We start from the raw sequence: 26,551 nt of genomic DNA on the forward strand, positions 1-26,551 counted from the left end.
AAACCTTAACCGGAGTTTTTTTCATGGTTAAACCCAGAAACTCCGGTTAAGAATTTTTAACCGGAGTTTCTCCATTGCATAAAGATTTACCGTAGTTTTTCTCCGGTTAATGGTTGAAAAACTTCGGTTATTTAACCTTAGCTGTCTGACCAGAGGTTAAATCTAAATTTCTCTGGTTAAGTCTCACTTAGTGTAACCATGGCGGCCATCTTTGAGGCAATAAACCTTGCTGCTCGGAGAAGAGAGCGTGTTTTTCGAGATCGGACGCACCCTTTTGATGTCTTTTCAGACAGTCAAATGTTTAAGCTGTATAGATTTACGAGGAACGGTTGCATGAACATCATAGACCGTTTGGCAGGACAACTGCAACAAGAAACACAGAGAAACAAGTCACTTCCACCAAGCTTACAAGTGTCTGTGGCGTTGCGATATATATGCCACTGGGGCAGTGATGGATGACACAAGCTGCATTCATGGTGTGCATCTGTCGACGGCGTCACGAACCATTAGGAAAGTCACCTTGGCATTGTGTGAAATGAAGGATGAAGTAAGTCTTATTTTGATCTTTATCAATAATAATTGATTGGTTGTAGATAAGGGTTTCTATTAGTGGTACTTGTAATTAATGAGAACATTCAATCATTGACTGTGAACACCCGTTGTTTTGACTGCACAATATAGTGTAGGCTGTAGAGTATACAAATTTACAAATATCCCAGCATTTATGACATTAACAGTACTAGTGTGATAGAAGTCTACCTAAAGGTCTACTGAAGTACAATACTCACACATACGGTCTAGCTACTAGTACTGACCGAGCGAGTCTGGTGAGATCCGTCGGCCCACAGCCATGGTCACCCCACCTTGACTGAGCAGAGCGGTCCTGTGTAGGCCTAACGTTAGTGTGTTCAAAGATAAAGTCTACGGAGGTTTAAGAAGTCACCATGATGACGAAATAAATTGAGGTGAATAGCTAGTTGTGGACTATTTCACTACAATGCCTACATTATACTACATTCACAGGTATACTGTAACAATAAAAATGCATATTTACTTCATTTGTGTTGGACATGATCACTTTTTTCGGTGTCCTCTGCCTTGCGCTCGAATTTTTGTTCGTGTGAGTCAGAGTCAAATGCAAACAGCAGCTATACTACTATACTAGCGGCTGCAGACGGCAGAATTTTGCACACAGACAGTGCGCGCGGAGCTAGCTGACACGGAGGAAATCACGATATCTCCCCCTTTCATCCTCGTTCACGATTATTCAATTAAATGAAGGCCGATATACCGTAACCTTAGTTTTTTAACCAGAGAAATTGACTTAACCATAAAACTCGGGTACACATCTACCGCTAACCTGAGTTTTTCTCAGGTTATTTATGCAACAGGGCCCAGAGTTTTCTATGATTAGCCTGACAAAACTCCGGTTGAGAATATGAAAAATTCCGGTTGGTGTCACCCTTGCCCTCGCACTAGCGGTTGCTACCCTAAAAACTCCGGTTGGAATTCTTTCTTCCAAAATGGCTGCAATTCTGCAGGCAATTCAGGCTGGGGCAGCTCTTTGAAGAGAATGAGTATTCCGGGATCGCCTGCATCCCTTGGATGCATACGACGACGAACAAATAAGAAAGTTGTACCGATTTTCTAGAACTGGGTGCATTGCCATCATTAACAGGCTTGCCCCAAGGATTGAACATCCAACACACAGAAATATGGCTCTTCCACCCAGCCTACAAGTCTTTGTGGCACTTCGGTATTTTGCAAGTGGAAGTCTTCTGGACGACACCAGTTTGGCTATAAGAATCAGTACCACTCAGAAGTACACAGTTATCATGAATGGTGAGTTGATACCCTTTTGTGGATGTGTGATTCGATAACAGTACCATCAAAGCAGATGGAAATAGGAAGCCAAGCCCCATAGTTGAGTACTCAAAAGTTCTCAGGGATGCCATCCACATTGATGTCGAAAATGAGGATTCTGAAATATATCCGCTGTTCCTCTGCAGAGCATGTGAATTGAAGATTGTGTGGTTCAAGAAGATTAAATCAAAAGAGAAAACCCTGAATATCTAGCCACAGGAATTCGTAAAACATCATCCTGAGTGCACGATCTGTGGTGATCTGAAGACAGAACCTGCTATTTGCGAAGCCTGTGAAGCTCTTGGTAAAGCAGCGGGGCTGTTGAAGAGTGAACATTGTGACAGGACACTCTTCTTGACTGTGAAGCCAACGAAGATATCGGAAGTGAAAGTGGAAAAAAGCGTGACTGTCTTTCCAGATTTGACATGGGAACTCTCCGTGTTTGGAAACAGAGTGAATAGTGCTGATGTAGGAATCGGCGAGACACTTACGCTGGAAACTGCAAAAGTACTGTTTGGTTATATCACGCAGCATGTGCCATGCAAAGGGATACCAGATATGATGGAGGAGGTGCGAGGAAAACTCTTCCATTCTGCGCATGTTGAAACTGTTGGTGAGTTCACATATGGAGGGAAGAACACCATCAAACTTTGAGGCACAACTTGTGCAAGCTTCTCATCGCCAGCAGTGAAGAAGAAGTGTGCGGACCATGTTGATTCTACAGAGGGGACATAGCTTCGATGCAGCAAAGTGAGAGAGCAAAAAAGACTAAAGCAAGCTCCTCTTCAAAGCTATTTTGCTCTCAAGGGAAGAATTGATAGAGCGCTGCAGATCATTGCAGGGGGATAGGCAGCAGTTGACTCGTGAAAATGTGGCTCTGAACAAGCACATTAAAGGAAACCAAAACGATGGGTTTTCGAGTTCATAACTGTGTTAAGGGCACCTGTAGCTTCAATTTGATGTATAGATCACCCAAATTGGCCATCTGAATAGCCCTTTATCAGCTCATAAAGAACCTGGCAAAATGCACATTCGTTGTGTCGTCTGCTACAGTGGGGTCCGCCATGTTTACACTTTCCGGTGAGACCCCCTGCGTAGTTGTGACGTTTTTGTGGACATAAACAAACCCCAGCGCAGCTGCAGTATTGCAGCTCCCACGTTTAGCTATGGTGCTTTGCCAGGCATACGGGTGCTCCAACCGGACTGGGAAATCTCCGGGGTGAAGTTTTCATCCCATCCCCGATCCTCTGAAGGAGCCAGAATTGTGTAGGAGGTGGTTGGCTGCACTTGAAGTTGAAAAATTCGGGTCAAGTACATATAAATTCGACAGAAACAATGTCGTTTGCAGCGACCACTTCCTTGCCGACGACTTCGAGAATGACATGCGGGCTCGGCTCATGGGGACAAAGCCTCGGAAAATCCTGAAAGAAGGCGCCGTGCCTTCTATCTTCTCGTTTAGGCCGCCGTCAAAAGTGAGGGCTGGAACCGAGAAAAGATTAGCGAGAGCTTCTGAGAGACAGGTTTGTTTTTATTTACTTATTTTGTCGTGAATTTTGATGAATAATTATGTCTGTTTTGTACGTTTTTGTTGCTGTTTCTGCTCGCTCTCTCGAGTTACTATATTACACAACAAATGCAGGCTTATTACGTTACGCATGAAATATGCAGCTAGCTGGAGCTGCAGCCTTTTTTACGAATGACAGGTGTGATAAAGTTTGACACCGAATGTTTACAGGTCCCCCAAATTCTAAAATAGTATGCCAACATTAAAAAAAATGCAAGATTTCCGTGAAGAATGAAACGTTGTTGTATTCCATTATGATATTGACATTCAAGTACATGGAAATTGTCGTATAAACCTCCATGTTTTTAATGAATGTTACTGCACGAAATTTTCTCTTCTTCAAAAATTATGAATTAATTTTAATGAACAGCGAACACGTACGCGTTCGTAATGGCAATATTTCGGATATTTCGGCTTAGGTAAGCTCGTTCAAAATTAAGACTAATTTATTTGATTCATTGGCACGTTTTTGTCCAAAATAGGATCGTAGATTATTAAAATATTTTTTTTTATTATAGTATTGATTATAATTATTCAAATTATGCTTAGATAGTAGAGAATATGAATTTAACAGAATCAAAATGAACAGTTAAAGGTTTAGGGGAATTGACCAATCAGCGTTAGTCCAAAAATACGTCACAAACCCCGGGGAGGTCAAAATGAATGGAACCGTACACGGCACTCTCTGAGCATCTCAGAGAGCTGAGAATGTTTCTAGAATTTCCGTTTTGTTTCTAAATAGAAGATATATGAAGGGGTGAGTCGGGTACCATTGGAATAGGTGAAATATGTACTTTTTATACATGTTTAATTGTCTTTTGGGTTTTGGTTTGCTTTAAGCAAATGATGGTCGCAGAAGCTATTGAACTCTCAGAAACCCAGTCGGAGGCTATGCTCCATTTTATCGATGATTTGGACAAATTGATGCCGTAAGAGAGCCCTGAGAGGCTTTTATGGGATGAACAGATGAAAGTGCTGGAAAATAAAAAATATGAGATGGCACCCAGCAGTTATTAGATGGTGTATAGCAATAAGAGCTAAGTCAGCAGCAGCTTATCATGCTTTGAGAGAAGCTGGATTTTTGAAGCTGGCTCATGAGACGACATTAAAACAGTACAGTCACCACACAGATCCTGTTGTTGGCATTCAGCACGATATATTAGAGACGATGATTGAGGACATGGATTTGAGCCAGACTCAAAATGCCAATGTTACGCTAATCTTGGATGAAATAAAATAAAATGTGGTAGGGTCCATGATTAATTCAATACTGGTAAATTAGGACTGGTTTCTTCTCAAATAAACGCATTCAAAACAAATTCTTCCAGCCTGAATATACACTACTGTCAGTGATGTTTCATCTCGTTTGGTTTAAAGCACCTTTAATGTCTCCCAATCATGTCACTGCTCTTTAAACAGCCAACAAATAAGCAGTCATGTGGAAAGAAGTAACTAATCCTAACTCAGAAGGCATCATACAAGTTCTCTACTTTGTCATAAGATCAAATACACAAACAACAAGAACAACAACAAAATCTAGAGTGAGAGACGGTGATGGAGTGATTGGAATCACTGTGAATGAAGTAGCTCTTTGCCAGTGGATGGTGGCTGGCTCAGAAATAGCCAGAATCATGAGTGGGTCTGAGGACCAGTTTTAGAGACAGAAGCAAGCTGATGTCCGCCACCATGACATGAGCAACTGCCTAGTGTTCAGAAATCCTTTCCAGCGGATCTCAATAATGCAATCGGTTCGTTCGAAAAACTGGAACCCCGTCAGAGAAGACAGTTAAGACTGGCATGTGTGTGATACCAAGGCCATCATGCCTGATGATGTGATCATGATATTAACCACTCTGCTACCCATGGAAAAAAAAAATGGACGAATATCTTTTTAAAAGTCGCCAGTGCTCTGCATACACAACATGAGAGAGGAAGGTAGTGCCGCCGGTGGCACAAAGAGTAAGGGAGTCCGACAGGGTTGGACCGAAGATGAAATAGATGCGTTAATCGTAGTGTGGGCGAAACAAGATATCGCCGAGGGAATAGGGAAGAAAACAACGATAAGGGAAGATATCTGGGTGGTCATCGCATTGAGGCTGCATGATATCGGATACGAATCAAGAAGTTCTTCTGCAATCAAAAATAAAGTAAATGCTTTGAAAAAGGAATAAAAATGCCTTTCTGCAGAAGTTGGCCCTTCGGGGTCTGGGTTGCAACTTGATAATATGGATGCATTTTCTTTGAGCTAATTTCTAAAAGCAAGTTTTCCTTGACATTTTATTTTTGACAAGCTCTCTCAAACAACTCTACCGTTTTTTAGATAACATGAACATATATAGTTGAATCATTGCACCGATGTGCATAAGAATGCATTTTTAATTAATCTCAGAATTCTGTGCAGAAATTGTGTGTGCCTCATGTATAGGTTCACCAGTTTAGCTAGATAAAAAAAAACCAAACAAACAAACAAACAAACAACAACTACATGTTGAGTTAATTGTCATACTCCTCTCATTTGTCTTAGGCTACCAAGCATATCGAGCGAGAAATCTCCTTGCCATGATCGATTACATGGCCCACAAGGACAGACCGGTCCAAAGAGATGCTGATGGAAATGTGAAGTAAGTAGTTGTGAATATTTTCAGCATGTTTCACCTAAATTACTTTAGCCAAAGTATAGCATACACTTATTTATTTATTATTTTTTTTATGGACAAAATTCATTCCTGTTTCATGTGGACTAAAATTTCCTCTGTGATACTAACTCCATTGACTCGCCACTAATGGATAAGCAGTTTTCAGCAGCCTTGTTTTGTTACTTGTAATATTTTGTCTGGCGTACACTCTCAGTAACTTTCCACACTCAAATAATTGTGGTATGCAGTCAAGACAATGCTGGGTGTTGATGTGTGTTTGATTTATCATACGCTGTTTGTTTGTTGTTGTTCTCTTTTGTTTTGTTTTTTTCCTCAGACATGTAACAACTTGGTCTAAGCATGCGGGGAACTATGTTGCCAAGGCCCTTAAAGTACCCAAAACGTACCCCTACATCAGGGACATCATGACCAGCATCCTAGTCCGCAGGGAAGCAGACCCATCGAGACTCTTCTCCAAAGCTATCCTCTTGCCCAATGATCCACGTCATATCAGACCTCGTCTTGCACCCTTTCCACCACCCAGTGTAGAAGAAATCAGGCAGCGCCGCATGGGACGTCTCTCTGAGGCCACATAGTTTCTATGCCTTGTTGCCCTGTGTTATGATATGAAGCTGAAGAGATCTTTCTGACAGGACACATAACTCCTGTTATAATTGGACCAAAGAAGAAATTGATGCCTTACTAGCAGTGTGGGCTGAACCAGACATCGCCGAGGCAATCGAAAAAAAAGACAACTACTCGGAAGGACATCTGGGAAGTCATCGCAGTGAGGCTACATGATATAGGCTTCGAATCTAGAAGTTCTTCTGCCGTAAAAAATAAAATTAATGCGCTGAAAAAGGAGTACAAACGGCTTTCCGCAGAGGTTGGCCCTTTGGGATCTGGGTCAACACTGCTAAAAGACTTCCCGTGGTACTACAAGATCCACAATACTGTCCGGAACCGACCGGCAATGCAAGCGCCACTGGGTTCCATTGGGGAGAGCTCACAGCCAGGTGAGATCATTAACTTTTATATGTTTGAGGCTTGTATTTGTGAAAGTCAAATGTGAAATGTTGAATGGACATTGTATAGGCCCTACTGTGTTTGTAGGTAGACGCATTGTTATTATTATTTTTGTTTTTTGAAGGGGGGGGGGGGACTGGAGGTGTAATGGAGCAGTGCCTTGACCTGAGTTAGGCCTGTGTGTATCTTTTTGTGTTATTTTATTATTATCATTATCATTATTATTGTTTCTATTGCTATCATTATTATTATTTACATTATTATTAATATTACTGTTATAAGTAGAGCTCTATTATCAAAACATAATTTGTTCCAAAATGGCTGCAATTCTGCAGGCAATTCAGGCTGGGGCAGCTCTTAGAAGAGAACGAGTATTCCGAGATCGCCTGCATCCCTTGGATGCATACGACGACGAACAAATAAGAAAATTGTACCGATTTTCTAGAGCTGGGTGCATTGCCATCATTAACAGGCTTGCCCCAAGGATTGAACATCCAACACACAGAAATATGGCTCTTCCACCCAGCCTACAAGTCTTTGTGGCACTTCGGTATTTTGCAAGTGGAAGTCTTCTGGACGACACCACTTTGGCTATAAGAATCAGTACCACTCCGAAGTACACAGTTATCATGAACAGTGAGTTGATACCCTTCTGTGGATGTGTGATTCGACAACAGCACCATCAAAGCAGATGGAAATAGGAAGGCACGCCCCATAGTTGAGTACTCAGGGATGCCATCCACATTGATGTTGATAATGAGGATTCTGACATATACCCGCCGTTCCTCTGCAGAGCATGTGACTTGAAGACTGTCCGGGACAAGAAGATTAAATCAAAAGAGAAGAACCTCAACATCCAGCCACAGGAATTCGTAAAACATCATCCTGAGTGCACGATCTGTGGTGATCTAAAGGCAGAACCTGCTCTTCGCGGAGCCTGTGAAGCTCTTGGTAAAGCAGCGGGGCTGTTGAAAAGTGAACATTGCAACAGGACACTCTTCTTAACTGTGAAACCCACCAGGACATCAGAAGTTACAGTGGAAAAGTGCTTAACAGTCTTTCCAGATTTTGAATGGGGACTCTCCGTGTTGGGACACAGAGTAAATAGTGCTGATGTAAGAATCGGTGAGACACTTATGCTGGAAACTGCAAAAGTGCTGTTTGGTTATATAATGCAGCATGTGCCATGCAAAGGGATACCGGATATGATGGAGGAGGTGCGAGGAAAACTCCTCCATTCTGCGCATGTTGAAACTGTTGGTGAGTTCACATATGGAGGGAAGAACACCATCAAACTTTGAGGCACAACTTGTGCAAGCTTCTTATCGCCAGCAGTGAAGAAGAAGTGTGCGGACCATGTTGATTCTACAGATGAGACATAGCTTCAATGAAGCAAGGTGACAGTGCCAAAAAGACTATTTTAAAGCAAGCTCTTCTTCGAAGCTGTCTTCGCTGTCAAGGGAAGAACTGATTGAGCGCTGCAGATCGTTGCAGGGGGATAGGCAGCAGTCGTCGCGTGAAAACATGGCTTTGAAGAAGCACATCAAACAGATGATGGCCGCAGAATCTATTGAACTCTCGGAAACCCAGGCAGAAGCTATGCTCCATTCTGTCAATGATTTGGACAAATTGTTGCCAAAAGAGAGCCCTGAGAGGCTTTTAAGGGAAGAACAGATGAAAGCACTGGAAAAAAAAATATGAGATGGCACCCAGCAATTATCAGATGGTGTATAGCAATAAGAGCTAAGTCAGCAGCAGCTTATCATGCTTTGAGAAAAGCTGGATTTTTGAAGCTGGCTCATGAGAAGACATTAAAACAGTACAGTCACCACACAGATCCTGTTGTTGGCATTCAGCACGATATATCAGAGACGATGATTGAGGACATGGATTTGAGCCAGACTCAAAATGCCAATGTTATGCTAATCTTGGACGAAATAAAATAAAATGTGGTAGGGTCCATGGTTAATTCAATACTGGTAAATTAGGACTGGTTTCTTCTCAAATATACGCATTCAAAAGAAATTCTTCCAGCCTGAATATACACTACTGTCAGCGATGTTTCATCTCGTTTGGTTTAAAGCATCTTTAATGTCTCCCAATCATGTCACTGCTCTTTAAACAGCCAACAAATAAGCAGTCATGTGGAAAGAAGTAACTAATCCTAACTCAGAAGGCATCATACAAGTTCTCTACTTTGTCATAAGATCAAATACACAAACAACAACAACAACAAAATCTAGAGTGAGAGACGGTGATGGAGTGATTGGAATCACTGTGAATGAAGTAGCTCTTTGCCAGTGGATGGTGGCTGGCTCAGAAATAGCCAGAATCATGAGTGGGTCTGAGGACCAGTTTTAGAGACAGAAGCAAGCTGATGTCCGCCACCATGACATGAGCAACTGCCTAGTGTTCAGAAATCCTTTCCAGCGGATCTCAATAATGCAATCGGTTCGTTCGAAAAACTGGAACCCCTTCAGAGAAGACGGTTAAGACTGGCATGTGTGTGATACCAAGGCCATCATGCCTGATGATGTGATCATGATATTAACCACTCTGCTATCCATGGAAAAAAAAAAATGGACGAATATCTTTTTAAAAGCTGCCAGTGCTCTGCATACACAACATGACAGAGGAAGGTAGTGCCGCCGGTGGCACAAAGAGTAAGGGAGTCCGACAGGGTTGGACCGAAGATGAAATAGATGCGGTAATCGCAGTGTGGGCGAAACCAGATATCGCCGAGGCAATAGAGAAGAAAACAACGATAAGGGAAGACATCTGGGAGGTCATCGCAGTGAGGCTGCATGATATCGGATACGAATCAAGAAGTTCTTCTGCAATCAAAAATAAAGTAAATGCTTTGAAAAAGGAATAAAAATGCCTTTCTGCAGAAGTTGGCCCTTCGGGGTCTGGGTCGCAACTTGATAATATGGATGCATTTTCTTTGAGCTAATTTCTAAAAGCAAGTTTTCCTTGACATTTTATTTTTGACAAGATCTCTCAAACGACTCTACCGTTTTTTAGATAACATGAACATATATAGTTGAATCATTGCACCGATGTGCATAAGAATGCATTTTTAATTAATCTCAGAATTCTGTACAGAAATTGTGTGTGCCTCATGTATAGGTTCACCAGTTTAGCTAGATTTAAAAAAACAAACAAACAAACAAACAAACAAACAAACAACAACTACATGTTGAGTTAATTGTCATACTCCTCTCATTTGTCTTAGGCTACCAAGCATATCGAGCGAGAAATCTCCTTGCCATAATCGATTACATAGCCCACAAGGACAGACCGGTCCAAAGAGATGCTGATGGAAATGTGAAGTAATGAAGTAAGTAATTGTGAATATTTTCAGCAAGTTTCACCTAAATTACTTTAGCCAAAGTATAGCATACACTTATTTATTTTTTTTTTTTTATGGACAAAATTCATTCCTGTTTCATGTGGACTAAAATTTCCTCTGTGATATCAACACCATTGACTCGCCACTAACGGATAAGCAGTTTTCAGCAGCCTTGTTTTGTTACATGTAATATTTTGTCTGGCGTACACTCTCAGTAACTTTCCACACTCAAATAATTGTGGTATGCAGTCAAGACAATGCTGGGTGTTGATGTGTGTTTGATTTATCATACACTGTTTGTTTGTTGTTGTTCTCTTTTGTTGCTTTTTTTTTTCCTCAGACATGTAGCAACTTGGTCTAAGTATGCGGGGAACTATGTTGCCAAGGCCCTTAAAGTACCCAAAACGTACCCCTACATCAGGGACATCGTGACCAGCATCCTAGCCCGCAGGGAAGCAGACCCATCGAGATTCTTCTCCAAAGCTATCCTCTTGCCCAATGATCCACATCATATCAGACCTCGTCATGCACCCTTTCCATCACCCAGTGTAGAGGAAATCAGGCAGCGCTGCATGGGACGTCTCTCTGAGGCCACATAGTTTCTATGCCTTGCTGCCCTGTGTTATGATATGAAGCTGAAGAGATCTTTCTGACAGGACACATAACTCCTGTTATAATTGGACCAAAGAAGAAATTGATGCCTTACTAGCAGTGTGGGCTGAACCAGACATCGCCGAGGCAATCGAAAAAAAGACAACTACTCGGAAGGACATCTGGGAAGTCATCGCAGTGAGGCTACCTGATATAGGCTTCGAATCTAGAAGTTCTTCTGCCATAAAAAATAAAATTAATGCGCTGAAAAATGAGTACAAACGGCTTTCAGCAGAGGTTGGCCCTTCGGGGTCTGGGTCAACACTGCTAAAAGACTTTCCGTGGTACTACAAGATCCACGATACTGTCCGGAACCGACCGGCAATGCAAGCGCCACTGGGTTCCATTGGGGAGAGCTCACACCCAGGTGAGATCATTAACTTTTATATGTTTGAGGCTTGTATTTGTGAAAGTCAAATGTGAAATGTTGAATGGACATTGTATAGGCCCTACTGTGTTTGTAGGTAGACGCATTGTTATTATTATTTGTTTTTTATTTTTTTTGGGGGGACTGGAGGTGTAATGGAGCAGTGCCTTGACCTGAGTTAGGCCTGTGTGTATCTTTTTGTGTTATTTTATTATTATCATTATCATTATTATTATTATTGTTTCTATTACTATCATTATTATTATTAACATTATTATTAATATTACTGTTATAAGTAGAGCTCTAGTATCAAAACATAATTTGTTCCAAAATGGCTGCAATTCTGCAGGCAATTCAGGCTGGGGCAGCTCTTAGAAGAGAACGAGATTTCCGGGATCGCCTGCATCCCTTGGATGCATATGACGACAAACAAATAAGAAAATTGTACCAATTTTCTAGAGCTGGGTGCATTGCCATCATTAACAGGCTCGCCCCAAGGATTGAACATCCAACACACAGAAATATGGCTCTTCCACCCAGCCTACAAGTATTTGTGGCACTTCGGTATTTTGCAAGTGGAAGTCTTCTGGACGACACCAGTTTGGCTATAAGAATCAGTACCACTCAGAAGTACACAGTTATCATGGACAGTGAGTTGATACCCTTTTGTGGATGTGTGATTCGACAACAGCACCATCAAAGCAGATGGAAATAGGAAGCCACGCCTCATAGTTGAGTACTCAAAAGTTCTCAGGGATGCCATCCACATTGATGTCGAAAATGAGGATTCTGACATATACCCGCCGTTCCTCTGCAGAGCATGTGATTTGAAGACTGTCCGGGACAAGAAGATTAAATCAAAAGAGAAGAACCTCAACATCCAGCCACAGGAATTCGTAAAACATAATCCTGAGTGCACGATCTGTGGTGATCTAAAGGCAGAACCTGCTCTTCACGAAGCCTGTGAAGCTCTTGGTAAAGCAGCAGGGCTGTTGAAAAGTGAACATTGCGACAGGACACTCTTCTTAACTGTGAAACCCACCAGGACATCAGAAGTTACAGTGGAAAAGTGCTTAACAGTCTTTCCAGATTTTGAATGGGGACTCTCTGTGTTGGGACACAGAGTGAATAGTGCTGATGTAGGAATCAGCATGTGCCATGCAAAGGGATACCAGATATGATGGAGGAGGTGCGAGGAAAACTCCTCTATTCTGGGCATGTTGAAACGGTTGGTGAGTTCACATATGGAGGGAAGAACTACCATCAAATTTTGAGGCACAACTTGTGCAAGCTTCTCATCGCCAGCAAACGAAGAAGTGTGTGGCTCATGCAAATTCTACAGAGGAGACATAGCTTCAATGAAGCAAGGTGACAGTGCCAAAAAGACTATTTTAAAGCAAGCTCTTCTTCGAAGCGGTCTTCGCTCTCAAGGGAAGAACTGATTGAGCGCTGCAGATCGTTGCAGTGGGATAGGCAGCAGTCGTCGCGTGAAAACATGGCTTTGAAGAAGCACATCAAACAGATGATGGCCGCAGAATCTATTGAACTCTCGGAAACCCAGGCAGAAGCTATGCTCCATTCTGTCAATGATTTGGACAAATTGTTGCCAAAAGAGAGCCCTGAGAGGCTTTTAAGGGAAGAACAGATGAAAGCACTGGAAAAAAAAATATGAGATGGCACCCAGCAATTATCAGATGGTGTATAGCAATAAGAGCTAAGTCAGCAGCAGCTTATCATGCTTTGAGAGAAGCTGGATTTTTGAAGCTGGCTCATGAGAAGACATTAAAATAGTACAGTCACCACACAGATCCTGTTGTTGGCATTCAGCACGATATACAGTATTAGAGACGATGATTGAGGACATGGATTTGAGCCAGACTCAAAATGCCAATGTTACGCTAATCTTGGATGAAATAAAATAAAATGTGGTAGGGTCCATTATTAATTCAATGCTGGTAAATTAGGACTGGTTTCTTCTCAAATAAACGCATTCAAAACAAATTCTTCCAGCCTGAATATACACTATTGTCAGTGATGTTTCATCTCGTTTGGTTTAAAGCATCTTTAATGTCTCCCAATCATGTCACTGCTCTTTAAACAGCCAACAAATAAGCAGTCATGTGGAAAGAAGTAACTAATCCTAACTCAGAAGGCATCATACAAGTTCTCTACTTTGTCATAAGATCAAATACACAAACAACAAGAACAACAACAAAATCTAGAGTGAGAGACGGTGATGGAGTGATTGGAATCACTGTGAATGAAGTAGCTCTTTGCCAGTGGATGGTGGCTGGCTCAGAAATAGCCAGAATCATGAGTGGGTCTGAGGACCAGTTTTAGAGACAGAAGCAAGCTGATGTCCGCCACCATGACATGAGCAACTGCCTAGTGTTCAGAAATCCTTTCCAGCGGATCTCAATAATGCAATCGGTTCGTTCGAAAAACTGGAACCCCTTCAGAGAAGACGGTTAAGACTGGCATGTGTGTGATACCAAGGCCATCATGCCTGATGATGTGATCATGATATTACCCACTCTGCTATCCATGGAGGAAACTGGCAGAACAGAATTTTGACAGATCAGTGGAGAAGTGAGTCAAGGACCCTCCTGTCAATTTTCTCAATTTGATTTGGATTTGGCCCATGGACACTTTTGTCAAGTGACGATGGAAAAGGGTTCAGTAGAGAAACAGAGTTCCTGGTACCATGGGGCTATACGAGTTCCAAAGGATGCTGCAAGGGTTAGTAAACAGCCCATCAACTTTTCAATGCACCATGGAATACATACTGGGTGACATGAACCTGATCAAGGTAGTGTTGTACTTACAATGATTTGTAGGAATGTTTTGAAATGGCAAAGAGGTTTATTGGCTTTATAATTGAATGATATGATGGCAATCATACTGACAGATAACCACACATGTATATCAATAGCAATGCAAATTATGAATAACATAAAAAGCTTTTTTGTTTCATTTTAAATGTACAACTTTGGAGAATCACAGAGAATAGCAGCTGAGGTCACACAGACCAGGCTTGACGTCAGAAGGTGGTATACACTGCAAAGGATGAGCAGCTTGCTGTTAACAAGCAAGATAAAAGCAGACAATAGAAGGCAGTGATCTTTTGAACACATTTCATCAGGTTGAGGTTATCACCCTCAGTAAAGGAAAGGACGTCATGAAGTAGACAGCAGTTAGAGGCTGCGTCACGCACATGGACAGTGATCACCTCAGATACATCACAAGGCATATCAAAATAGGAGAGATTATAGAACCTGGATCTAGATAATGGTGCGACCCAGACAGCTCACAATTGCTTGCACGTAAAGTAATATTAATCCAAGGTGATGTGGTGCCCTCTCTCTGACTCGGTGGCTAGCGGCTGTACCACCATCCTACCTGCTTGGCCTGTTACGTGATATGACAAGTCATGGAAGGACTTTAATTGGCGTAGGAATACAGATGTGAATTACTTGTATACTTAGCCTTCGCTTTGCAACTGCAAAATCTTCAGCTACAGGGTTGTTTACCTTAACGCCTGACTAACATTTTCTACTACGACATAGAACCCTCTACAGCCTAACTATAGACCTACTAACATTTCCTACTACGACATAGAACCCACTACAGCCTAACTTTAGACCTAGCATATCTTTAGGTTAAAGGTACGGGGTCCCATTTGCAGACCTAACATTTGAGATTCAATGAATCCAGTATTAAATTGAAGAGACTACTTATCAAGAACTTTCCCCTTAATAAAAAAACTAAAAACTGGCCTAAACTTGACGAATCTGTAATGTTTCAATCAACACAATTCTTTTCGGGCCCCGAAAATTATTCCTGCTTTAAAAAAAAAAAATCAACCGTTAGAAGCGTTAATTTCAGAATAGCCCCCTCTGCGGCAATCTAACGTACAATGAGAAGGGGTTTGGGAATTTCTGACATCGTGTGTACCGTGAATGCGACCGATCGTTTTACGCAACGGTACGATTGAAAGCTCGAGAGGCAATCCCACTCGCCTACGTGTGTTGCGATGCGGGCTGGGTGGGAGGCGCTGGCGATTCCTTGCTACTGAGTGCGTGCGTTGCACGTATTGCATTTGAGGTCGTTCGCGCATACATGGTGCATGTCTAGAATGGAAAAGATGGAGAGAAAGGGGCCTGGGAGGCCTGCAGGGTCGGCCCTTTCTAAAAGTGCACGGAAAGAAAGAAAAAAAATAAAAGACCAAGAGCGGGGCAAGCGCAACAAAAAAGTTCTAATGCATGTGGAGATTCATGAACGTTGGATGGCACTAGCCAAAAAACAGGGAGTGACTGCCCGACAGTTGGCGTCGGTCCTCCTTGACGCAGTGGATGAGGGGAGACTTGTGCTCGAAACCAGGTGAGTAAATACTACAGTTGTGATAATGACTTTGTCTTTGAGTGTACAAATTATCATCCAATATACTGTTTAACATTATTGATTGTGAGTTTGGCATTATATATCGTGTAATGGTCCTCTAGTCTAGACTCTGGTACTGCACCAGGTCAGGGAATTATAGACCAATTTTTTTGTTAGTAGGCGCCTATGGACTAGGTATGGTAGGTGCCCGTAGTCACCGCATCGCACCCGTACTACAAACGGACACTGTCTGTAGTTTGTACAATACAATGAAACCGACGCCCCGCAAAATATTCCACTTTACGTGCAAAACAAAGAAATACGCAACACGCTTAGAGTTAGAAACTGTTCGTGGTTGAAGTTCAAATAAAAAAAAGCTGCAAAGAAAAAACCAAAAATAAGTGAACATCGGAAGAAAAGAATTGGTCGCGCTAATTCTCGACCGCAACATCATTGTGAAATGCATGCTAATGATGTAGTATGTTGTTGTTGTTATTTTAAAGATCGAAAGAAGAGAGAGAGAGAGAAATGGGGCCCTATACAAATAATTTGCCCCAGACAGTAGTATGTCAGTGGGAAAAGGGGGTGACGGTACGGTTGCAATGTACATGTAGACTACAGTGCAGCTGCGCCGAGTGTGGTAGAAACAACACCCAAGCATTCGAAGCCAATATTTTCGAGCAAGTACCTCAAATCGCATTTTGAATGAATACACGCTTGTGAATTTAGAGTATTTTCTCTGCTTCTACAACCTGAACGATGGACAAAGGAAGTAACGAGGACTCTGAAAAAAGGCACAAAAAGAGGGGTAAATGGTCAAGATCTGCAGGGGATTAGTCCATGGTTATGCACTGTGGTTCTACACACAAAGCGACATCAATGCACAAGATGGCTGGCCCCTTCCCTGTCGCCGCAGGAAGACGATTCACCCTAGTGCAAATGGGGTGGATCAACTTTGTGAATCGAAAACGTGTGTTTGATCACACCAAGGTAAAAAATATTGTTGTTTGTGGGCTACACTTCGAAGAGTCACAGTACGACTCATCCCAGGTACGCATGCAACATATGGGATTGAGAAAATTGCCACCAAGGCTTCTACCGAATGCCATTCCCCACATAGACACACTAGATGGGCAAGCTACAGCATCAAGATCACTTGGACCATCTGTAACGCCTGGCCCATCAACATCACAATCGACCTCCAGTGGTCATCCGGCCACTGAGGAAGACGACTTTGATCATGCTGGTCATACTCGTCGAACCCTCATCACCTCCGAGTCCAAGTACAGCGAGCATCATTGCGGGGACAAGAAAGCGGCCTCGGCCGAGGGCATCCAATCTCAGGAAGAAGGTAGGATGTTACAAACAAAGCAGCCTTTAATTTAGATAATTCTAGGTCTGGACTATAGTCCAGATTAGAAAGATATGAAAAGCCAAGCTTGGGCTGGTTGTCTTGAAAAAGAAGTTGGGAGAGATGGGAGAAGGTGTAAGAGCTATTGCTGTGAAAGGTGTGAGGTAATTCCAGCCACTCCTGCCATTGGGGACAGACAGGAATATAAACTGGTATGATGATGATGAAAAGGTAGTAACCTTTCATTACCAATATTAATAAGGTTTTGTAGACTAATCCAACTTGATTTGTCTATAAAGAGACTGAAAAGTTAGGGTTCTAGTACACTGTATTCTTCAGTGGACAACAAAGTTGCCCATGCAGACTAAGTTACCAAGTATAGAATAGTATAATAGTATAGAATAGTAAATTAAATTTACGATCCCACTTTTCTGTTTCTTTGAAACCTTGCCGTATTCACATGATCATTCATGTTATATTCTTCCGTATTCCAGTTAAAGGGGATGGCTAGTAACTGATCAGTGGGAATCAGTGGGAATGCTGAGGGATGATTGTTCCAATCCTTGTGGGATTCATTTAAGAGTACATTATATATATACTGTTGTGTGTAAATTATTTGCTTCAGAACGGTCTCATATTCAAGTAATGTGCAGTTTAATGTTTCCAGGTAAGCGTCCCTGGTCAGTGACGGGGCATTAATCTGCACATTACTTGAATATGAGTCCATTCTAAGGCAAATAATTTTCACACAATAGATATATAATGTACTCTTAAATGAATCCCACAAGGATTGGAACAATCATCCCTCAGCATTCCCACTGATTCCCACTGATCAGTTACTAGCCATCCCCTTTAAATACAATTTACGATCCTACTCTTCCGTTCGCTTGAAACCTTGCTGTGTTCATAATCATTCACAATTTGTTATATTCTTTTGTTTTCAGGTTGATGGGGAGGATAATCATAGTATAGACACAGACATAAAGTAATGCAGGGTTCATACTCTCTCTCATGAATTGAATTCCATGACTTTCCATGACCTTTTTAGCCAGAATTCCATGACCTTTCCATGACTTTTATACATTTTTTTTTGTTTTACATATTAGACTGAAAATTTGATCTCAAATCAAAGCAAAGCAAAGCAAAGCAAAGGGGGTACCTACACATCTCACACAAACAACAGACAAACTTAAACTTTTATAATTTTTGCAATTCCATGACTTTCCATGACCTTTTGATGAAAATATCTGTTTTTCATGACTTTCAAGGCCTGGAAAAAGACTTAGCCAAATTCCATGACTTTTTGATGAAAATATCTGTTTTTCATGACTTTCAAGGCCTGGAAAAAGACTTAGCCAAATTCCATGACTTTCCAGATTTCCATGACCCGTACGAACCCTGTAATGGAAGTATATTGCTTGCTTTTTCTGTGAATTTGAGGGTCAGATTGTCAGAAGTAACATTATTACTACTACTAAATTGCTAGTTTTGGTGAACTGATGTGTTCAAAACTGAAATGTGTATAAAGACATTAATCCAGTCATGTCAATGGGAAAATTTGAATAGACCTATACACACTTGCTTTGTTGTGTTTGTCATCTGTTCTACAGTTCATCAAATTCCCACAATCTCCAGCAGATTTGGAGACCCAGCTGGATTTCTTCCAGTTGGCAAGGTTTCCAAAGGTGGTGGCAACAGTGGATGGCACTCACATCCACATCCATGGAGTAGCTTTAGGTGCTGCAGAACATTTGTATGTAAACCGGAAAGGTTTCTACAGTATAAATGTCCAGCTAACCTGCAATGCTCAATATGAGATCACAAGTGTTTCACCTAGATGGCCTGGAAGCATTCATGATAGCAGAATTCTGAGGGTTAGATATCCACAGCACATTTTCTCTCCGTCAAACCATTGTCTTCAATTATTTCTTGAATCACAATGAGTGAAGTTACAAAATAAGAAATAAAGTTACATGTGTTTCAAGTTTCTTCAATAATATATTTCTTTTCCTAAGAAATATGAATGTTCACATCTTTGAATAAATAGAGAACAGTTGTAGGGGTGTTATTAACTCTATGTCAAAAATCTCTACAATTTGCCGATGATCATAGATGTGTAATTTTTTTTTTTTGCTAACATTCATTATGAATGGAATATCATTTACATAAAAAATAAAAGAAACTAAATGTTTTACTATATTATGTAACAGACCAGTGCAGTCGGCCAAGCCTTTCCTGATGGAGTTTTCAACAGATTGCTGCTGGGTGACTCGGGTTATGGTCTTCAGACCAGGCTTACGACACCCGTGCCCCTGCCTGCCACAAGAGCTGAAAGAAGCTACAATCAGTACCAGGTATGTAATATACAGTACCAGTGACTTGAGTTACTGTGATATGAGCTATGGGCATACACGCTGCAAAGCTTACAAGCATTTTACTGATAATTATTCAACAGTTTACCAAATACACATTCATACTAAAAATAAACACCAATTTATGCATTTCAAAGGTACATTAAAATCCCCTGAATGTTGACTCCCATTGCTCGGCATTACAGTACGCGACATTTTCCTTTCATTACCCCATGGTCTAAATCATCTCGCATACAACAAAATCCAAATGAGATATACATGAGTGTTTACAATAGTTCATCAAACTATTAAGGCTCGAGAGGGAAATTTATGCAAGTTTGATACCCATATTACTAAGATATAACTTTGAATCAGTGAGAGCACATTTCAATAAGGAACGGAAGTGGCTATTCTAATGCTCGATTCTGTGCTCCAGCAATTGACCAGGAACATCTTGTACAGAATGCACATTCACAGAAGTAGTACAGATGGTACATTCGCAAAGTAGAGATTCATATGTCCATTTCGGCCATTGTTACATGCGGCCAATCCAATGGCATATACTGTATGTAAATAGACAACAGATTATTCTTATAACTATGCGAATGCGTAAACCGATGGCGCAAGAATAGCAACTGCCAAACGAGGACAAATTTTGTGCCATATTTGGGATGCCATTCCACCAAGGGCAAGGCGCTAGTGTCAGTAGTGAATGTCCATTCTACAAGATAGATCTACTAGTATCATCTCGCCATTTCTCTGACTAGATTTCTAAGTCTCCATGCCGTTTATTCCCAATACGGCACCCCAAATATCTAGAAGCCATTATCAATCAGGCTATTCTAAATTAAGTTATCTGTTAAAATCTAAGCCTGCCCACCCTTTGACTGCGATCAGGCTATAGCGCTAGCCTTGCCCAACACATTTATGACAGAGTGGGACCAAGAACTGAAAGAACGAGCTGTGGTTATTCAAGAACACTTGCTCTTTGTTTTGAGCGTCAGCTGGCTCGGGGAGCCCTGCATGAGCGTCAAGCGAGCGGTAGCGTACCGCGTGGTTCCGGCCATGCAGCGGCGGATGCACGCGGCATGATCTATTGCTTCACTTCGCACCCGAAAATGCCGATGTGTCAAGCGTATGGATGTTCTAACAAACCGGGCGATGGCCAGAAGATGAGTTTTTTTGCCATTCCAAACCCAGAAAATGAGAGGGAAAGGTGCGCTAGATGGCTTGCCAATATTGGCATTGACAAATTTGACGCCAAAACTTACAAATACTGTAAGAATCGCGTCGTATGTGAGGACCATTTCGAGCCGGAGTGCTTCCAAGAAGACATGATAGCGAAGTTGATGGGATACACGCCGAAGAAAAAGTTTCTAAAACCTGGCGCAGTTCCCACAATTTTCGTTCATCAGTCGCCTCAAGCTTAAAAGAGAAGTAGCTCACAGCAGAGACAGGAAAGATACGATCGGCACCAGGTAAGTTTTGACAAGATTTTATGATAGTCACTGCTGCACTGGTTGATATATGAGCTAAGCACAATTCTAAGCAAGCACATGAATCAATACGTGGGACTGTAATATACATAGTAAACAACGAACAAATCCTGGCTGCATGCTGCAACGACTTGTGCGTGTACCATGTGTGGCCGCGCCTCTAACAATGAATCCAGCCAGTCCGTCAAAGGCAGTTAAAGTGTGGGTGGAGAGAATTTTCCCCCTGCTGTAAACTTATTTTGCCCAATTTTGCATGTACATGCATGTGAAACTCCATCATGTTGTGAAAAAGAGGACTTGGTCTTGGGAAGAACAACACTAATTTCTTGACTGCATATAGTTTTCTGATTGTTGTAAGGGCTTGGTTATTCAAATTTACAGCCTGCAACTTATTCAAGGTAAGATGCTTCAGCCTCATCTCCAGAGAAAAAAAAAAATGTAGCAGACTCTAGAGTCTCAAGAGAGGGTAATTCACTTGATCCTGATAGTCTATGTCCATCACATGCAAAGATATTGGAGGAAAGCAGATGAAGGAACAGCTAAAAACATTATTTAGCTTAGCCCCAGGTCCTATAGCCCTAGAAAGAAGTCTGTCAGTAAATGTACTACTACTAAAGCCACTAGGTCTACTAAATAGACTTTTTGTTCAAGTAGGGTTTTGTTTATTTATTTGTTTGTTTTTGCAGAAACTGCATACATATACACAAAGTAAGTTAATAATATTATTGTAAGACTAAGTTCACCAAGGTCTAACATTCACACTCACAGATTAATACTTTTTAGATTTAACAAATTATTGAAGCTTAAGATAAACAGAGACAAAGTTAGAGAATCTGAACAAATCTAGACTATAGACTAGAATCACTAGATGATAACATGAGAATCAGATGTCCTGAGACCAAGGGGCAAGCCCTTGGCCTTGCCATTACGTTGTTGTTGTTGTTGTTGTTTGAATTTATTTGGCGTTTATCATTCCTCGAGGAATATTTACGCCAAATCTATATTCATAAAATTTCTATAAATTTCCAAATTTTTACCCTATATTATTTTCATTTTATTGCAAATAAATCAAAATTAATATATCATATCAAATCAAATAAATCTCCCTCACTGGCCTCGGTTCGAGTTGCCCAATCGACGATCGTATTTTCTGGCCAGTCCGGCTCGGTACCTTGAGCAGACTTCTCGGCAAGGAGGGGCCGTGATTGGCTGTCCACCTGCCTAGGCCACTCCAATACACGAGAGGGGCTCGATCGGTGCTCGTGATTAATCGGGAGTATTTAACGCGAATTTTATCACAAATGTACATGAAATTAGAAAAACAAAACAACGCTAAGATATAAAGCAAACATCTGGGCTGTGTGCAATGTGCAAAATTAAGTCAAGACATATACTTATCTAGTAAAATTATGTGTTTGAGTAAATCTTTTTGTCCTCTGGACATACTGAACAAAAGCACGCATATGCTTTGAGTTAGTAGTTCCTACCAACAGCAAAATATGACGCACGTCAGTGGTATCTATTTCTGCTAATAACATACTTCTTTCTATTATATACTTTGGACATTCACATAAAAAATGAGTGACTGTTTCAAAAATATGTGGACAGTTCGGACACATTCCATTTTCATGGATATTCAATCTAAACAAATCATAATTCAAAGAAATATTTCCCATTCTCAATTTATGCATAATAGACTGTTCCTTCCAGTTGCTTAGGGAACATTGAAAAGTTTTCTTAACTGTTTTTTGTATCAACTTCAGTGGAGATTCTGCTTTTTCCCATCGTTTTTGCCATTTTTCCATAAAGTGCTCTCTAAGTATATATTTACATTCTGCCATATTCAAACCATTTTCAATATCGATAACATTTCGACACAAAGCAGCTTTTGCCTCTTTGTCCGCGACTTCGTTTCCATTAATGCCACAATGGCTGGGTATCCATTCAAAATTTATATCTATTCCTTTATATTTCAATTCCGTACATCTTATAATAATTTCACTTACAAAACTCTCCGGCTTATTTGAATTTATAGCCTGTAAAACACTTAATGAATCACAAAAAATAACCACTCCAGCATACAAATTCGAGACTTGTTCTAACCAGATCAAAGACATAATAATAGCAATCAGTTCAGCTCTGTACACAGACGTAAAGTCTTGTATGCGTTTTGCTTGTGCATACTTCCAATAAGGAACATAAAAAGCAGCGGACACTTTGCAAGTTTTTGGGCACTTTGAGCCGTCGGTGAATACATGAACATAATGTTGCCATTTCCTGTTTATCAATTCAAGAGCCATTTGCTGCTGATGTATAACATGATCACACTTTGATAACATCATGTCTGAACTTAACTCCATGGACACTGCTGGCATCTGCCAGTGCCAAAACGGTTGATGAAAAGGTTGTACTTTTTCCATACATTGGGAAAATAATATGTCTTCACTTTTCAGGATTCTTTCACCGAAAGGGTTGTGGGGATTTTCACTTTCGTAAAAATCAAATTGCCAGCACATTTTGATATCCTGTATTAAGGGATGGTTTGGAACAGTATCAATGTGCCTACGGAATTGAGCAGTCAACATCTGCCTACGCAGATCTAGTGGTAATTCACCTGATTCTACTTGCAGGGTTGTCAGAGAGGTGCCTATACTGGCTCCTAGACAGATTTTGAGAGCTTGGTATTGTACTGAATTGAGAATGTTTTTTACATACGATGAAGCTGAATCATATGCTTCACAGGCGTAATCTATCAAAGAACGAATTATTGCTCTATATACAGACAGTAAATCATTGGAGCCTCTAATCCAATTCACATGAGTTAAACTCTTTAGTATATTGATTTTACGTTTGCATCTGGATGCCACTTCTTGTATATGGGCTCTCCAATTTAACCTCTTATCAAAGATTACTCCTAAATATTTATAATCATCCTTTGTCGTTAAAATTTCTCTCCCTATCTTGAGGGACAAAATAGCCTCCTTAGGAGTGTGAGAGAACAGCATAGGTGTGGTTTTTGTGTGAGAGATTTTAGGTCCCCACGATGAAAACCACCCATCCAAGGTGTTCAAATGTTGTTCTAACGCAGTGGTCATTATCCTAATGTCCTTTCCCGACTGCCAGATTACACAATCATCAGCATACAACAAGGTGTGGATGTCGGTCCTGAGCGGAATGTCAGACATCATAACATTGAATAACAATGGGCTCAATGTGCTCCCTTGCGGAAGCCCATTCAGTAGTTTCATTGTTTTGGATAACTCATGCCCAACTCGAACTTGAAAAGTACGTTTCAATAAAAATGCTCTTAGAAATAAGTACATATTCCCACATACGCCCAGTTTCGATAACTTTATGAGAAGAGTTTTATTCAACACAGAATCGAAAGCTTTCTCTAAATCAATAAAAATTGCCAAGGTTTTGGCGTTCACTTTCAGATGTTTCTGAATTTCATTTTCCAAATTAACAATGTTATCCACACATGTTCGATTTTTCCGAAAACCTTGTTGTTCTGGGATCAAGATATTATGTTTTTCTATGTACATACTCAAACTATGGCCTTGTGCTTAGCCTTGGTCCAAGCCACCCAGGTTTTGTCAAGTCAAGGTCTCTATTATGTGAAGACTAAATAAGGGTGCGTTTATCAACTCCTTTTCTCGATAGAAACAGGTTTTCCAAACGGCTTTCAGGGAATTTTTATGAGATAATAAACGCAAAGCTGTTTTGATTATGGGATTCGGAAAGCCTTTTTGAAAACCGCAAATTTGTGCTTTCCGAAACAGGTTTCCAGAAAACTGTTTCTAGAAGCCCTTTGAAGTGAGATAAATGCAAAGCTGTTTTGAAACGGCTTTGTACTGCGGTTATGTTACCTGTACGTATACACACGTGTACACAGCTGTGCATGCACACGCTAGGATTTTGCGCATGTAAAGTGCGCTGTGTAACCAATACCGTAGACATTCGTTTGTCTGTTTGTAAGTTTTCTTTCTGTATTAATTGATCGCTATCTTCTGATCAGGGATAAGTTTTGACTGCAGATATGGCTGCTAAAGGTGCCAATTGAGCACCGGAAGATGTGCGATGTCTACTGCTTTTGTGGGCAGAGCCCGAAGTTCAACATAAACTGAAGTCGAAAATGAGAAACAAGCCAGTGTTCGCCAGATTGGCCTCTGAGCTTGCCCGTGCCGGGTATGCGCCTTGGGATGGCCCTTCATGTAGAGACAAAATCAACAGAATCTGAAGAGAATACAGGACCTTTCACGACGAGTCTCGCAAATCAAGACAGGGCAACGAGGATGACTTGCCCTTTTGGTACGACATTGTTCATCCTGTTCTTCGGGACAAACCATCGACATCCCCAGTAGCGACACTGGATACAGGAACTTTTAAAATCGAGTCTGATGCTGAGCATGAGCAAGCAATGCAGCTGCGCAGTGACAAGGCCAGTTTTCGTGTTCCGATGAGTTGATAAACATAACTATTTTGGAAGTCGTTTCTAAAGGGCTTTGGAAATGGCTTTTGAAAGCCGTTTCAAGCGGGAAAGATGATAAATGCAGCCTTAGAGACATATTAGGGTTATCATATTACTTCCTAAACTACATCTTTATTTTAACATTTAAAACATAAGATTGAAAAAACCTACATAGAAGAAATGTTGAACATTTTCCCAAGATTTTACAATGTACAATGCAGTCCACTATGGAAGACATTGAGTGTAATTTGAATCTTACGAAAATAAACTAGATAAATAAACTAAATAAACAGATAATCCCATGACGGAGGAATTGATCCTTGCAGTAGAATCTCGGGATGGTAAAATACATGCCATATTTCAAGCTCAATTTCACACATATAAACTATCTGTTACAGTTAAGAAATGTCACAAACTTTGATGGAAATCAAGAAATGAACAAAATTATGGAGAAGAACATAAACATTGTTGTGTGTGCGTGCGTGTGTGTGTGTGTGTGTGTGAACAATAACTTAGGAATATGGAAATGAACAGCAAATCCACCTGTTATTTGCAATCTAATTACTACATGTTTTAAGTTTCAGGCACTATTTCTTTTTAGGCACTATTTCTTTTAACTAGTTTGCAATTGGAAGAGATTATGGTAAATTGAACATGACGTAATTGAGACATGACAGATTTTTCAGAGTCGTTTCTAGTGGAGGGGATATCAACATGATTTTGAGAGGATACATGTTCTATTCTACTTTTTTGTTTTAGGTGACATAGCCAAAATAGAGTGGACCAACATGGAGGGATAGCTTTTTCACGAACAGAATGAAAATACGGAAGAAAAGTGGTGATGGAGCAAGCCAATCAATGCACAAGTACAAGTACAGCGACACGATGAAGTTTCTCGTTCCTCACTTCCATAGTCAGGAGTGAAGGATTTCCACAAAAAAATGAACTTCTCTGTTTTGCAAAAAAATGAATACATGCATGTGTTTGTTTTAAAATTTCAGGGGGGGGGGGGGTGTCTCCCTTCATCAACATACACTCGACTA

At 40.9% G+C, this 26,551-nt stretch overlaps 1 pseudogene; it reads left to right on the forward strand.

Annotated features, from left to right (window-relative positions):
• The first annotated feature begins 198 nt into the window (after positions 1-198).
• LOC140241468 (putative nuclease HARBI1) lies at positions 199-20,633 on the forward strand (annotated as a pseudogene).
• Positions 20,634-26,551: the final 5,918 nt, after the last annotated feature.

This window comes from Diadema setosum, chromosome 18 (genome assembly GCF_964275005.1).
Source record: "Diadema setosum chromosome 18, eeDiaSeto1, whole genome shotgun sequence".
Taxonomy (NCBI): Eukaryota; Metazoa; Echinodermata; class Echinoidea; order Diadematoida; family Diadematidae; genus Diadema; species Diadema setosum.